This window comes from Peromyscus maniculatus, chromosome 11 (assembly GCF_049852395.1).
Source record: "Peromyscus maniculatus bairdii isolate BWxNUB_F1_BW_parent chromosome 11, HU_Pman_BW_mat_3.1, whole genome shotgun sequence".
NCBI lineage: Eukaryota > Metazoa > Chordata > Mammalia > Rodentia > Cricetidae > Peromyscus > Peromyscus maniculatus.
In genome coordinates this window covers 19,193,491-19,208,010 of record NC_134862.1, presented here as the reverse complement: position 1 = coordinate 19,208,010, position 14,520 = coordinate 19,193,491, and positions in this window count along the sequence as shown.

Sequence of the window (14,520 nt, the reverse complement as noted above, 5' to 3'; positions counted from 1 at the left end):
TGATGTGAGTATATAAGCCAAATAAACCCTCTCTCCCCAAGTTGGTTTTGGTCCATATTTTACCACAGAAACAAAAAGAAAATTGGAGAATTAGCTGTGTTTGTCCACATGTACAGGTGTGGAGGCCAGAGGTCAATGTCAAGCATTTCTTTTTTCTATTTCACTCCACCTTAGTTTTAAATAATATTTTGTATTCATTCTTTGACAATTTAGTACATGTGTACAATGTACCCTGATCAGCTCTACAATCCACTTCACCTTCTCTCTCCCCCAGATGCTCAAATACATCCTCCTCAAGATTATCTGCACAAGCAATGCACAAGATCAAGCCTGTCAATATTCAAGTACGGATTGGGAAGATGTCCATGAAGCTGCACCCATAGCTAAGGAGTTACTGGCAGTTGGTGGCTGTTGGGGAAAAGGAGATTTTTCTCTGGAAAGGCAATGCTGGTCAATTGTCCATGCTCTAGTGGGTGGCTCCACACATGTGTACATATAGGCAGCAGTAATTGGATTCTCTAGGTTACAATAAAAAAGAAGAGGCCCACCTTATTTTTTCAGACAGAATCTCTCACTGAACTTGAAGCTTGGCATTTCAGATAGATCAGCTTGTTTGAGAGCTTGGGAATCTGTCTCTTTCTACCCTTCCTGGGTCTGGTGTTACAGACAGAATGAGCACTGCTGACCTGACTTTTACTTGGATGTTGAGCATGCAAAATCAGTTTCCCAACAGGCAGTTTACCCACTGAGCCATCTTCTCAGCTTCCAAGTACCTTACTTTTGATAGTATTTTCTTTGGAATCTCTATGATCCAATTTTCTTGTCTCTGTGCAAGCAGTCAACTCACTTACTTTAAACATGTGCCCTTGGAGAACTAACTTGATAGTAATAATTTAAATATAACGCATATGAGCTGTGTAATATCCAGGCAAACCTTGAGCCAATGGGCAAACAGAAAGGCAAACTGCTGTGAAGCAATTGCGTGTGGAGGAACTGACCTCTGAGCAGGCAGACAGTCAAGGCTCTGACGAGGGAGCCCTGGTTTGTAGCAACCCAGTTGGGAGCTGGTGGTTTGAAAAGCATGTAGGCAAATGTGTGTGGGTTCTAGTTTCTGTGTAATATTTACAGTGTAAAACTGTCTACCAGTTTTTTTCCATCCATCCATCCATCCATCCATCCATCCATCCATCCATCCATCCATCCATCCATCCATCTATCAATCCTTATTTAGACTTGCTATGCTACTGTGCAGTCAGAGGACAGGTCTGTATGCTTCGTGAGAACAATGAGCCTCCGTGTGGACATCACTTGTGGTCTTGATGTGTTTTTGTTTTGTTTGTTTTGTTCTGTTTTCCTCCTGAGGTGATAGCAATGGGAATGTGTCACATCTTCTTATGATCACTTCATAATTGCTTAGGATTTTGCTCCATACCTAGGAAACTTTTCTATATTCCCCCTAGAGCTGTGGGATAGAGGCAGATCACAGTCCATCCAGGACTGTGTGGCCTTGCCAGCAGAGGAATGGGAAGATCAATGAAGATACTATGGGAGGCTATACAAAGAGGGTTTTAGTTTGGGTTTTTTTTCCTGTTTTGTTTATTTTGTCTTAGTACTTTGTCAATAAAAAGGATGTAATGAGGATCTAGATTATTCTACAGTAGGATCCCAGGCAGATAATTTTCTGGAAGACAAAGTAGTAAAACTGGCCAGTTTGAAGTAAGCTTGGATTGTTTCCCTCATTCCCTCTTCTTTCTCTAAGACTCTTGAGTTACTCTCTCTTAATAAACTTCCTTTTAAATTTCAAGAAACACATTTGAGAAATAACCTGTGGCTGCCAGGGGTAGAAATCCATTACCCCCCACTAAATATTTTTTTTAAATTCATCACTTAATCTTAGGCAATTCTACATTCATCACTACTGTTTCTTATACACATATTTTATATGTACTAATTTAGCCCTTTAAATAATTGAGCATACAGTAGAATGTCTCCGTATTTATGTTGAAAAAACTCAGAGTTGAGTCACTTGCTCCAAGCCCAGAGTCAGTGACTGGAAGAATCTTGAACTTGAGATTACCTCCTCTGAGTGCAGAATCCATCCTACCCCTTCTCATGGCACTCTGTGTCTCAGGGTATTCTCTACTTTAATATTGACTCTTATGTTTTTATATCTCCAATGAATCAGTTTATATCTGTCATTAACATAAGGCAACCTGTATGCCAGGCATAAGACTAGGGACATATCATTTTAGAAGAGACCAAGTTCCTCTGTGCGGCTTACGTTTCTGCAAGTAACTAAATCACATCTTCACAGAAGGAAAGACACAGTGGACCTTTGCTCATGAAGCTGAATACTCCTCCAGTCTCCAACTCAGTCAGCCTTTGTTATGAGATTTTGGGAAACGAACCAAGGGCCTGACTTGTTCCAGTCTTAGCATTTCTAAACTTTCTAGAATGTTATTAGGAGCACCTGTGGTTTTATGAAACCCTGTGCAAGATCCTACCATACAGGCACGAGAGAGATCCCTTTTTGGCCTCACATTATGCTACCACTATGCTCTCCCTTTGAGATGCTCTGCAAGCTCATTCCTACCCCACCACAGTCAGTCAAAACACAGACACCACTTCTCAAGCATCTTTGAAACCATCACCCCCTGCTTATTTTTTCTTCAACACAAATACATTTCATCTCTTTATCTTTTTCCTGGATTCACAAACAACTTTTAAACAACCTTTTTTTGTCTCTCCTTTCAAATAAGTCTACACTCCTACCAGAATATTATTTGAGAATTCAAATTTAATGAGTATCATCCAACTCAAAACTCTCCATGTTACCTGTTACCTATGGAATACACTCCAAATCTTGTGGCCTGATATAGAACCTTCAATAATGTAACCATGTACTAGTTTTGCCACCTGCCTCAGCTCCTTTACTCATCCATACTCAACACTACCAATGTAGACTTGCTTACAAGGTAAGCAGATGAGGAATGTAACCACACTATGTCACTGTTTTTGTATGTTCAGTGGGAAATGACAGTGCATGACTATCATCCTTATTCATCCCCATTTTTGAAAACATTTTGAACTGCTTGCCAAGTGAAAGAACTTCATTTATAATCAGAGGGTAGTGTTATTTATTTCCCAGGTTTACTGAAATCCAACTGAGAATAATTACATGGCTTTAAGTTGAACTTAGTATACATATTTGTTGTAAAATGATTAACATCAGCTAATAGACATATATTATTCATACAGTTTACTCAGTGTGCGTGCATGCGTGCGTGCGTGCATGCGTGTGTGTGTGTGTGTGTGTGTGTGTGTGTGTGTGTGTGTGTGTACACTTCAGTTAGCATATACTCTGCTAGCAAACCAAGTTTATAAATCATTCTTGTTATTATTGTATATGGTATATATTATTATTAACATGTTATGTATGGTAACTCAGAACTCTTACTTTATATTTGAAATTTTATGTGCTACTACCAGCGTTTCTGTCTTCCCCTAGCCCGTAGTCTGTGGCAACCACCAGCCTACTCTCTGATGTTCTGAGTTTCACAATTACTTGTCTAAATGTTATCATAAAATATTTGTTCTATGTCTGGTTGGATTCAATGAACTTAATGTCCTCATAGTTAACCCAAATTGTTTTTAATGGCAGGAATTTTCTCTTTTTGTGGCAAAACAATCCCCTTGTGTAGGTATATCACCTCTTCTTAATCCAGTGACATGATTCAGCAATTCTGTACCAAATATCCATCAGGTGGAACTGAAGTCAGTGTCTCAGAAACATGCAAATTTGCAGGTTTAACACAGAATTGGTCACAATACTGTGGAACTGGCTCCAGAACAATGGTATCCTTGATGTTTACTAATGAACATAGGTCCTGCAGAGTCAGGGCAATGAGGATAATTATCCTTGTGAAAATCAAAGGGAGGAGAACTAAGCAACTGTATTTAAATTGTCCAATAATTCCTTCCATGCTCTAAACACACACACACACACACACACACACACACACACACACACACACACACACACAAACTCTTGCATATTTAAAAGATCCCTGCCTCCACCTCCTTCACACTACTTCCTGAGGACAGGAAATATGTTGTTTTATTTTCCATGGATGTTTCTATACCAGCAAACAGTGCTCAGATTATAGTAGACATTTTAAAAATATTTTTGGCTATCTGCTTAATGTGTATTTACTTAAAATACTTCTAAAGAAACAGTTGTCACCCCAACTTGTTCTTAGTCATGCTGACACATACAAGAAAATGTAACTGTATGCCTGACATTTGGGCTGAGTGACTTGTATAAAACTTCCAGCTGTCACTCCATTGCTCTGTTCACTTACGTGGAAGTGAGATCATGAATGAAAAGATGTTCATTGATTTTTCTGAACAGCATAATACATGTATATTTTGCATCACTTACAAATGAGGCCCAAGACTGTGGCCTCTTATAACATGGCCTAAGTGTTTGAATATTGATTCACTGGGCCTCCAGTTTCCTCCTCAGTAATGACTTTACTCTTCATGATTCTGAGGGAGAAATACATAAATGCCATATCCACTCAGTGGTTAGTTATGTCTTCCACAAGCAGAGAAGCAGAACCTGCTGTGCGACTGCAGCAGCTGGCTTGTCCCTGATGGCACTGCTCAGATTATTCCTCTCATTGCCTTGGCTTGCCAAACCCAGGAAGTTATTGATGGACAGGAAATAATGCAGTTCCTTTAAAAATCCGACCACTAGAAAAACCTCGTGACTTCTTGCTACAGAGAATTGCAAATACTCGCTAATGAACTGCTACCTATTATTAGGTTGAAATTTGCTGGCTACTGATTCACAGAGCATCTCTCTCTGCTCTACTGTTGTAGCAGAGGTGAAAGGGCAAAGCTCATTTGTTCTCACTGTGCTCTTCATTCTTTGAATTGCTTAAGAGGCTTCTGTCCTTTTCTAATTTTCATTCTGAAAGTCTTGTGGCTTTTCATTTCTGAACAGGGGAATTGTTATTGTGGTTTTAAGGGAGAAAACATAATAATAAAAAAGTCTTTCTCCACATTTACTTCTGGAACAAAATTAACCACAAAACAATGTCATGCTAATTCATATTTATTTCTGGAAGCATTGAACCATCCTTGTGGCTGAATAGCATGCCTTTTGGTTGATTTTCACTTCTGTCTGGATAAATTCTTTTCTGTCTTCTGGAAGGTTCTCAAATATTGTTGGGGTCTTTCAATGATGCTTTATTGTTCATTCCTATGCTTATGTTTCCTGAGTAAAATTCTAGCTGCCCATAAAATGACATGGTACCCCGAGTGTGTGTTCTAAGAGAGAGACGACCTAAGAAGAGTTGTAAACGTAATACAATTTTAACTACAGCATCTATGTCTCAAGCAAGGTGAAGCCAGGAGAATAAAGGTAGACATTTTGTCTCCTTCCTAGGATAAAGAGTCGAGCATTGTAAGGCATCTTTTCATGAAATACTATTACCCATTATTTCAAAGTTACTTTTATAAGAAGACTCCTGTCGTTATCCTGGCTCAATTCTCTGTGAAAGAATTAAGAGTCTGGAGCAGAGGGACAGCTAGGCTACTTGTCCTCTCTGTTTATCTCTAGGAATTGCTAGGATTTCCAAAGATAGTGTTGTTTGGAATTCCAAAGAGCCCTAATCCAGTGGAAATTATGTCAATAAGAAAAAAATAACATTTCTGTTTGTTGAACTCATAATTTTTGTATATTCAAACACAGATTTTTTTTTTAAATCCATATAATAATGGCCATAGTCTTGAACCATGTTTACAGGTATGGTTCTGTGATGCTTGTATGAAGAAGGGCCTACTTGGGAGAAGGTTCTAGTTAAGATAAATGTTGAGCATGTTCAATAAATATAGTTGAGAGAAAAGGAAAGTGTATATATGTGTAAAAGATAGAGACAGAGAGTTAAAATACAGAGGTGCTCCTTATAAGAAATAGTCAATCTTATTTTTAGTTATTTACCCAGAATTGAAATAAGAATCTCAAAGAGATATCTGTACTCATGTACATTGAAGATGAATTAAAAAATGGTTAATAACCATTTATGTGGAAGCAACATATAAAATTTATCTATTAACCATCCATTTATCTCTATGTATGTATGCACGCGTGCATGCATGTATCTATCAGTCATCTATCTAATCATCTATTAATTATACCATATATTTATCTCTCTATTATCTATCACCTATCTATCTATCTATCTATCTATCTATCTATCTATCTATCTATCTATCTATCTGGTCTATAATCTATCTATAACACATTTAACTACTATCATCTAACATATATTTATCTTTCTATAATTTACCTACCTGTAAATTTTATATATATATATATATATATATATATATATATATATATATATATATGTATATATCATGCTTATCTATCATCTACTTGTTGGCCTATTACATATTTTTTGTTTTTTTGGGGGGGCAATGTCACATTTCAAACATGTTTTGATCATATTTATTTCTGCTCTTCCCAGATCCACCTTACTTTCCTAACCTGTCAACTATGTGTCCTGCTTTAAAAAAATTTTTTTTGAAGTTAAATCTTTGCTGCTCAGATATTCTTGTATGCATGATCTCCCACCAGAACATTGCCAATTTATCAAGGGCAACACTATTAAAGAAAACTGTCTTTCTCTCCTCCAGCAATTAAAAGTTGTCATTTGCTCCACATCTAGAGATAGGATTATGTGCCTGACTCCATTCTCTATGTCAGTATTTTCTCTGCCTTGGGATTACAGAGGTTATGTGCATGTTTTCCCAATCACTGTCAATCCATGTGTGCAGCTGCCTGTTGTTTCCAGAAGATGTTTCCCTGGAGTTAGGTAGCACCTCTGGCTCTTACACTCTTTACATCTCCTCTTGAGGTATTATTTCTTACCCTTGGAAGGGGAGATTTAGTAAGATGTTACATGGGGTTGAGGATTCTGTAGTGTCTTATTCTCTGCATTTTGGACAGATATGGGTCACTGTACTAGTCACTGTGGCTTCATATAGACTCTTCTCTGATGAAGGCTGAGATATGCATTTATTTAGGGGTAGAATGATAAGTCATTAGGAGTCAGTTTAATATTTTATCAGTTTAGCAGCATGATAGCAGTAGCTTTGCTCCTATATCCTATTTAGCTAAAGTTTCTTTGATGGATATTGGTTTGAGGTATGGGTTTTGTCTTGCAGATTTGGACTAAAATCCAGTCACAAATTTGTCCCATTCTTGTCTTGTCATTTGCTCACCAGTGACCATGTCTTTCCAGGCTAGCCATTGTTGTAGCTTCTAGGCATCACAGCTAGGTATGGCTGTTGATGACTCTCTTTTTCTGCTAGCTTGCATAGCATCTTCCAGCACTTTGAAATCTAGAAAGCAGAGATGAAGCTTTAGAGTCTGTACCAACTTGATTTAATCATGTTCTATGATTCAATAAAGTCTTGCCATCAAGTTCTGGTACATAATCAAGAGCAATATTAATATCTTATAATGTTTTTGGAGTCTATAGGACCTCATTGGTCAACAATTCTGAAAGAAATAACCCATTTCTGGTCCTAGGCTTTCTGCTTGCCTTTAGTGTCTAGTAGGGGCAATGTTGCCCTGATATAGAATAATTCCATTTGTTCATATATATATATGGAAGATTCTATAATCATGTGCCTTTTTATGTCTGTTTGAAAGAACTCTATTGTTGTTTAACCCTCTTCCTATTTCTTCTAACCTACCTTATGCTCTCCTACCCCAGTTTAACCCTTCTTTTTCCATTTTCCCTGTTTCTATCATCTGTTTTTAACTCAATTCATTCATTGCTATTTTGAGCCAATACTCTACAGTTGATTCATCAAGATGTTCAAGGGATGCTCTTCCCACACAAGGTATGATGCATGTAGTAAAATGTAATTTGGATTCAAAAGTGAAGGAAGTACTTGAATATATGAAAATATAGATAAACCTTGGGGATGTTACCCTATATGTGTTGAGCCAGTCATAGAAAACTATTCACAGGGAGACAAATATTGTGATTTTACTGATAAAAGGTATCTAAAGTAGTCAAATTCAAAGAACCAAATCATGAGAAAAAGGTTTCCAGGGGGATAGGAAGGGGAGAAATGTGAGCTACTAACCAATAGGCATTGAGTTTCAGTCTAGAAATAATTCTAGAGATTGATTCTGTCATTGTATCTATAGTTATACCACATGTTCAGAAAGTAGAGGTCATATTTAATATTCTTCCCACAATAATGTTAAAGAAAGAAAATCCCAGAGCTGCATCATGAAACAGGCTTGTCATAATTAATAGATTATGACCTATGTGTAACTGGCCTGAACAAAAAGATAGAAAGCCCAGCTGAAAGGCTAAGATAGGTCCAGGGGTTTGATTTTAGCTCAAGTCTGTTAAGATCACATTTAGCTAATGGATACTTTCCAGGTAACTGTGATTGTACTGAAAATACTCCTACCTGAAATGCCTAGGAATATGTCTGTGTACTTGGCCAAATCTTAAGGTGTGGGCGCCATGGGCCCTGGCCCCCGACTGTGAGTGGCTGCAGCCTTGCTTGCCTGACCTTTTCCAGGTGTCCTCCCTATTCAGATTCCCTGCCGGTGTCCTTCTCACCTTAGGATCATCGGAGAGCTTACCGGAGGTTCTTTGTTCCTACATCCTGCTTATGGTGTAAACAACTTAGGTGCATCCTGTATTTGGTGTAAACAACTTAGATGCAAGAATGCAGAACATTGGGTCTAGATTGTAGACCATTGGTAGCGAACTTCTGCCCTCAGGGGATCCTCCATTTGTGTTGTAAGCCTGTATTTAAGGTTTCTTCCCTCTTTCAATAAACGGAATTCGACATCCAGTTGTACGAATGACCCGCTGTCTCTTGTCTCTATTTTTTAATCCGCAGCCCTTCGCTCGGACATGGTGAACGGGTATTGGTAATGCGGGCATTACTGCTACATTAAGGGTTCCTTACTTGTCATGGAAGGCAGAGTGCTGCTCCAACAATGACCTGGGTGTTTGCCCATGGCTTTGCCACTGTAAGATACTGATAATGCAAGCTGAAAAGGTAATGGACCAAGTTACACCAAGTATTTTCAAACACTATCCTCTCCTGTATCTTGAAGACATTTTGTACCTTCTCAGCACTAGGAGAAGAAGTAGTATATACTTGTAACTGTTAGTTAAATTGACTAGTTATTGGAAGAAGATAGAAGAAGCAAGGTAGAAAAACCAATGTGAGACTGTGACATTTTGCTACCATCTCCTCTTTTAGATTATTCTGCATTGGTCCTAGTTTTCAATCAATAAGACAATATTTAGGGAGCCAAAACTTTCTGTTTTTAGCCAAAGCTTGCCAGGTTAAAAAATATGCCTATAAATCACACAGAGGTGAATACTCTGGGTTGATGTAACACTGAGTGTAGCAACTGGACAGCCTCTCTTCTTTGGGAATGGTGTGTTCTGCATGTAATAAATCCAGTGAATATGTATGGAATCTTCAACAAGTACATACCATAGCAGGACCAGTGTAAATTATCACTCCCCACACAAACACATATACACATATACTCAGTACACATATACTCACAGTCCCAGATCACACACACAGACACACACACACAGACCTATACACATACAGGTACCCTCCAGACACACACACACACACACACACACACACACACACACACACACACTCACACACACACATACACAGTCACCTACACATACACACTCACACACATACTCAAACATAATCACAAAAACATACACACAACAGTCACACAGAGACACAAAAACACTGACACATTGATACATAAGCACATACACATATACACAGACAGACAGACAGACAGACAGACAGACAGACACACACACACACACACATACATTCTTTCCATAGGCATGAAGTTGCAATGACTAGGCTTTCCTATATTCAATTTTCTGGTCATGGACCTGTATTCCGGATGATGGAATGTGCTACTTTGAGCATGTATAATTACATCATCCTCTTTGAATGAAATATTCAACCTAAGATAGAGGTTTACCACTTTCAGAATATCTAATTTCTCTCTTATAATATGCATTTTATAATTACAAAACTTAACTATTTTTGATGAGTAGTTCTACTTTCATTTCTGCACCATTTAAAATGAAATACTGGAACAGAATTGGTGGAATACTTGAGCACTTTTTCCAAATGCTGTAGAGTCAGAGATGGCTCTGTAGAAACTCAACTGTGGTAGGAAACGCTATGCAAACCTCACTAGCCAGTGCAGGCATGCAAGGAGCAATTTAACCCACACGAAGAGTTGCTAAGTGGTTTCATTGAAGAAGCTGGTCTCACTATAATGAAGGATTGCTTCAAATATAAGCCCCATATTACTGCACTGCACAAAATAGAGCCAGTGCATTTCTGTAAGATGATGTGTAAAAATCTGTTGACATTGTTCTACATGGAAGGTCAACTTCTGCCAAACTAAGTGCTATCAATAGAAGTTTCTGGGGTGAGAGAGATATCCTGCCCTCTGCTGCTTTAGCCTCTAGCCACAGGTGGCTACTAAATAACAGAGGTATGGCTAGTGCTACCAAAAATCTCCTTTCCTATTTTATTTGCCTTTCATTAGTTCATTCACAATAGTCTCATGTCACATGCAGCTATTGAACAGGACAGAATATTGTAGAGTTTTCTGACCTCTTATGCCCAGAATCCTAAGTTCAGGTAAAATTGATGAGACTCCCATTGAAACTAATTTATTTATGGAAATGTCCACATCACTCCAGGGTAATATTAACCATATTCTTACAAAAGCCTCTAAGAATTATGAAAAAAAAAAAAAGCCAGACATGGTGGTGCATACTTTCAGTATCTGAGAGGCAAAGACAGGTAGATCTCTGTGAGGTGGAGGATAAACTGTTATACGTAGTGAGTTTCAGGACAGCCAGGATTATGTAGAGGTCCTTATTCTCAAAAAAAAAAAAAACTCCACAAAAATAAATAAATAAACAAATTAAATAAAAAGAAAGGATTAAGAAAATATCATAAATGATATTTTTGATAAAGTTTGCAAAGTCTACACATAGTTTATAGATTAACAAAAAGTATTTTTATATTTTCTCAAAGATAAGTTAAAAATGAATAATTCACCATGATAGGAACAGTTTTGACTTGGGGAAGAATGTGGTATGACTCAGGAAAATACATATAGATTGGACCATTTGGTTATCTACTAACCCATCTAATCTTGTGGAGTGCTGTATAGCTGTTCTTTAAGATCTCCTCAATAGCTGTTCTTCCAGGAGATCTATGCATTGCAGAAACTCTCACTGTGAAGGAGCTGCTGGTCATATTGACACTCACCTTTGGTTTCTTTAATTCCAGGAGAGGCCAATGGAATATACCGTGTTAGAACCAACCAGTCTAGAGAGTGTGGTGGTGAGTGTAGCCTGCTGATGTTCGGCTATTTTATAGGCCACAAGACTTCTTCAGCCTTGTGAGAAGCAAAGCAGCTACCTAGTTCATATTTGAAACTCGGTAGTCTGGTTTTTTTCTTTTATAAGTTACAAAAAAATTACAATAAATGTATTCACAGGAAATATATGAAAATTGCATTGGAAAAGAGTTGGGTAGAATCAATGCTACTTCCATTTTTGACCTAGCATTTTCTTTCAAATGAGTTTTCTTCCCCATGAACTGGAGTCCAACAGATGGAAAATCAGGAAACAAAACAAAACAAAACAACACAGCTTTTCCCAATGATTATTTTCCCTCCTGCCTGAAAAATGCCTATTGGGTTGTTTAGCTAATAAGGGAAGCACATTTACAGCATGCTCTAAGGAACTTTTCTGTATTCAGCTTGGTTCTCCTGCTTGTCTACTTACACTGATTAGTTAGGGATACCTGCTTTGCCTTTCCGTTCAAGAAAATTTCTTTGTGCACAGTGATGACCTCTTGAAAGAATATTCTTTTGGCAAGATACACCTCTATAGACTTTTGATATTCCATTGAAACAAATGCACATTCACTTTGGGCAAATATAACCAGGTAAAATAGTGTCCTATTGACATTGAAATGTCAGGCTCGTAAAAGAACAATTTCACAAGAGGTGAAGGCAAAATGCATGTAATACAGAGTAACCTTCAACTGTAAAAACATCAAAATTCATTGTTTTTTATAATTTCTCTGAAACAGTGAAACTGGGACACAGAATGCTTTAGTGTCCACAGTCGAACACATGAAAGGAATCTCTGTAAAGTCCGTTCTATGACTCAAGTGGTAGAGTCCTTATGTTCAACAATCTGAAGACAGTTTTGGTTGAGTCTTTATCGCCCGCCTCTGCTTGGGTCAGTCATGATTTGTATTGTTCCACATCCAAGGGCTAGGGGACAGCTGATGCTCAAGCAATCAAAAACACCATCAGTTGCACGGGAGTTGGTGCCAGCTTCTTTCCGCCTTTACAAGAGAAGCTTCCTGAGCCTCTCACCATTTATCAGGCTCTGTGTGCACACCGATGCAGACACACTCGCCACTATTAACTTTGGTCCCTTGCTGGAATTTTTGTTTCTACATTAAACATTAAGAATAAAACTAAACACACACATACAGAGAGGGAAAGAGAGAGAGAGCGAGAGAGCTAAAGGGAGAGAGAGAGCAAAATACTGCAACTAAGCCTTATTGTTATTTTATTTTTACTGATCAAAGTCCTACTTTATTAACCATTTAGGTTAATAAATAACCCCCGTTTATGACATGGTCTCATTGCACTCACAGCCAGTGAACATGGTAACAGTGTTTTCTAAATGTCTCTAGCTTAAAGATTTTTCCAGAATTAGGTAACTCCAAGTGGACTGATGTATATTATCACGCCTCAGGAGGACACTCAAAATATTCCAGCAAGGAAGGGACAGTGTGAAAGACAAAAGAGATGCATCTGAAAAGCCATATCTGTGAATATCTCCCAGAAAGACAAGTTTATAAAATCCCTCCAAAAATCGAACTTGGAGCTGGAAGCTCGATAGTTGAGCTGTGTTCCAAGCTGCAAAATTGTCACATATATTTTCCTGCGGCATTATAGGAATGGGCTTGGCAGACAATCTAAGGACTTCAGCAAATGCCAGCAGCTCACATACCCACAGAGTTACACCTCTGAGTGCCAAGAGAAAAATCCATTCATCCAGCAATGGCTGTATCTGCTTGCAAATTAATTTACTTGAATAAATTCCCATTCCCCAGAAAACAAATTCAGAGAGGACAGATAGCCTGCTGATAATCCAAGTAAAGTGTGTTTTACAGATGGGAGATTAATACAGCCAAATGTTTGATGGCACGTTCTGAAAGAGAAAAAAAGAGTATTTGTTCCATGGATAAAAAGCAGCTGTGAAGAAGGAAAGCAAACAGCAGACAGTTTTTCTGGAGCAAGAAACAGTATTTGAGAAATAAGATGCTTCTACATGGTAACTCTTGATTTAAGTTGTTAGCATAGGTGAATGTCTTATGTGGATAATGGAAATGAGTATTTGAATAGATGAGGGTCTCATGTCCAACCTCCCCACTTCAAAGGCTTGTATGCTTTTATCTAATAGAAGTAAATTCATATTGATAACCTATTTATCTCTCTGTTCATGAAAGTACTATTTTCAGATCCCATTCAATGATTGCATAGGACTAGTTATTCTAATATGAACTCTTTTCTCCAATCCCTAAATAACACTGCTCTGTTGAAGAGTCAGGAGGGGAACTGAATAAGAAGCCAAGAGGGATGGCATTGTAGCCTAGGAGCCTACATCACTGGGGCACATCCCAGGATAGGGAATTATGAAATCCACGTAGCAAGGCAGTAAGTGAGGAAGCCTCATGGGAAATGGGTTGTGAAGAGGTCAATGAAATGGAGTAGCTTTGTTGAATGTGCTTGAATGCCACCACCTGTGTCTCACCTTAAGAAAGTATTGATGTGTAAAGAGTTAAGTTTGGCAACTATATCAAGAGAATAACTTCATGAAATTCAAAAGGTGCGAGCAAGGCAGTGTGGGATACACAGCATGTTTGTTTAATAACAAACATTCTTCTAAACTACCTGGAGGCAACGTTAGCTTGAAGAAGCCATAGTTCACATGGTTCAGCACACTTGATGTTTTTAGAACAAGATTTAAGGCAAAGCACTATATGAGTTTCCAGGTCAAACAGCAACCAGAACCAGCATATAACGTTACTCAGCATTTAGAGAAAGCACCCTTCTAGATGAGCCTTTGTAATTTGTTCTGCTCCTGGTACTGTTACTTACATGCTCATATCCTCATAAGCCAGTGTTATTAGGGAGCCAACTAGTCTCATCTCATTGTGTCTGGTTTTCTTGTTAAGGAATTCCAGGCTCTGGGGTTATTGCTGACATCTGGTATTCCAAAACTTGTGCACCAACTTTGCCGCCACTTTCCAACTTATGACACGATCACAGTCACCTCCTAACAGTGTCCGAAGTCCTCC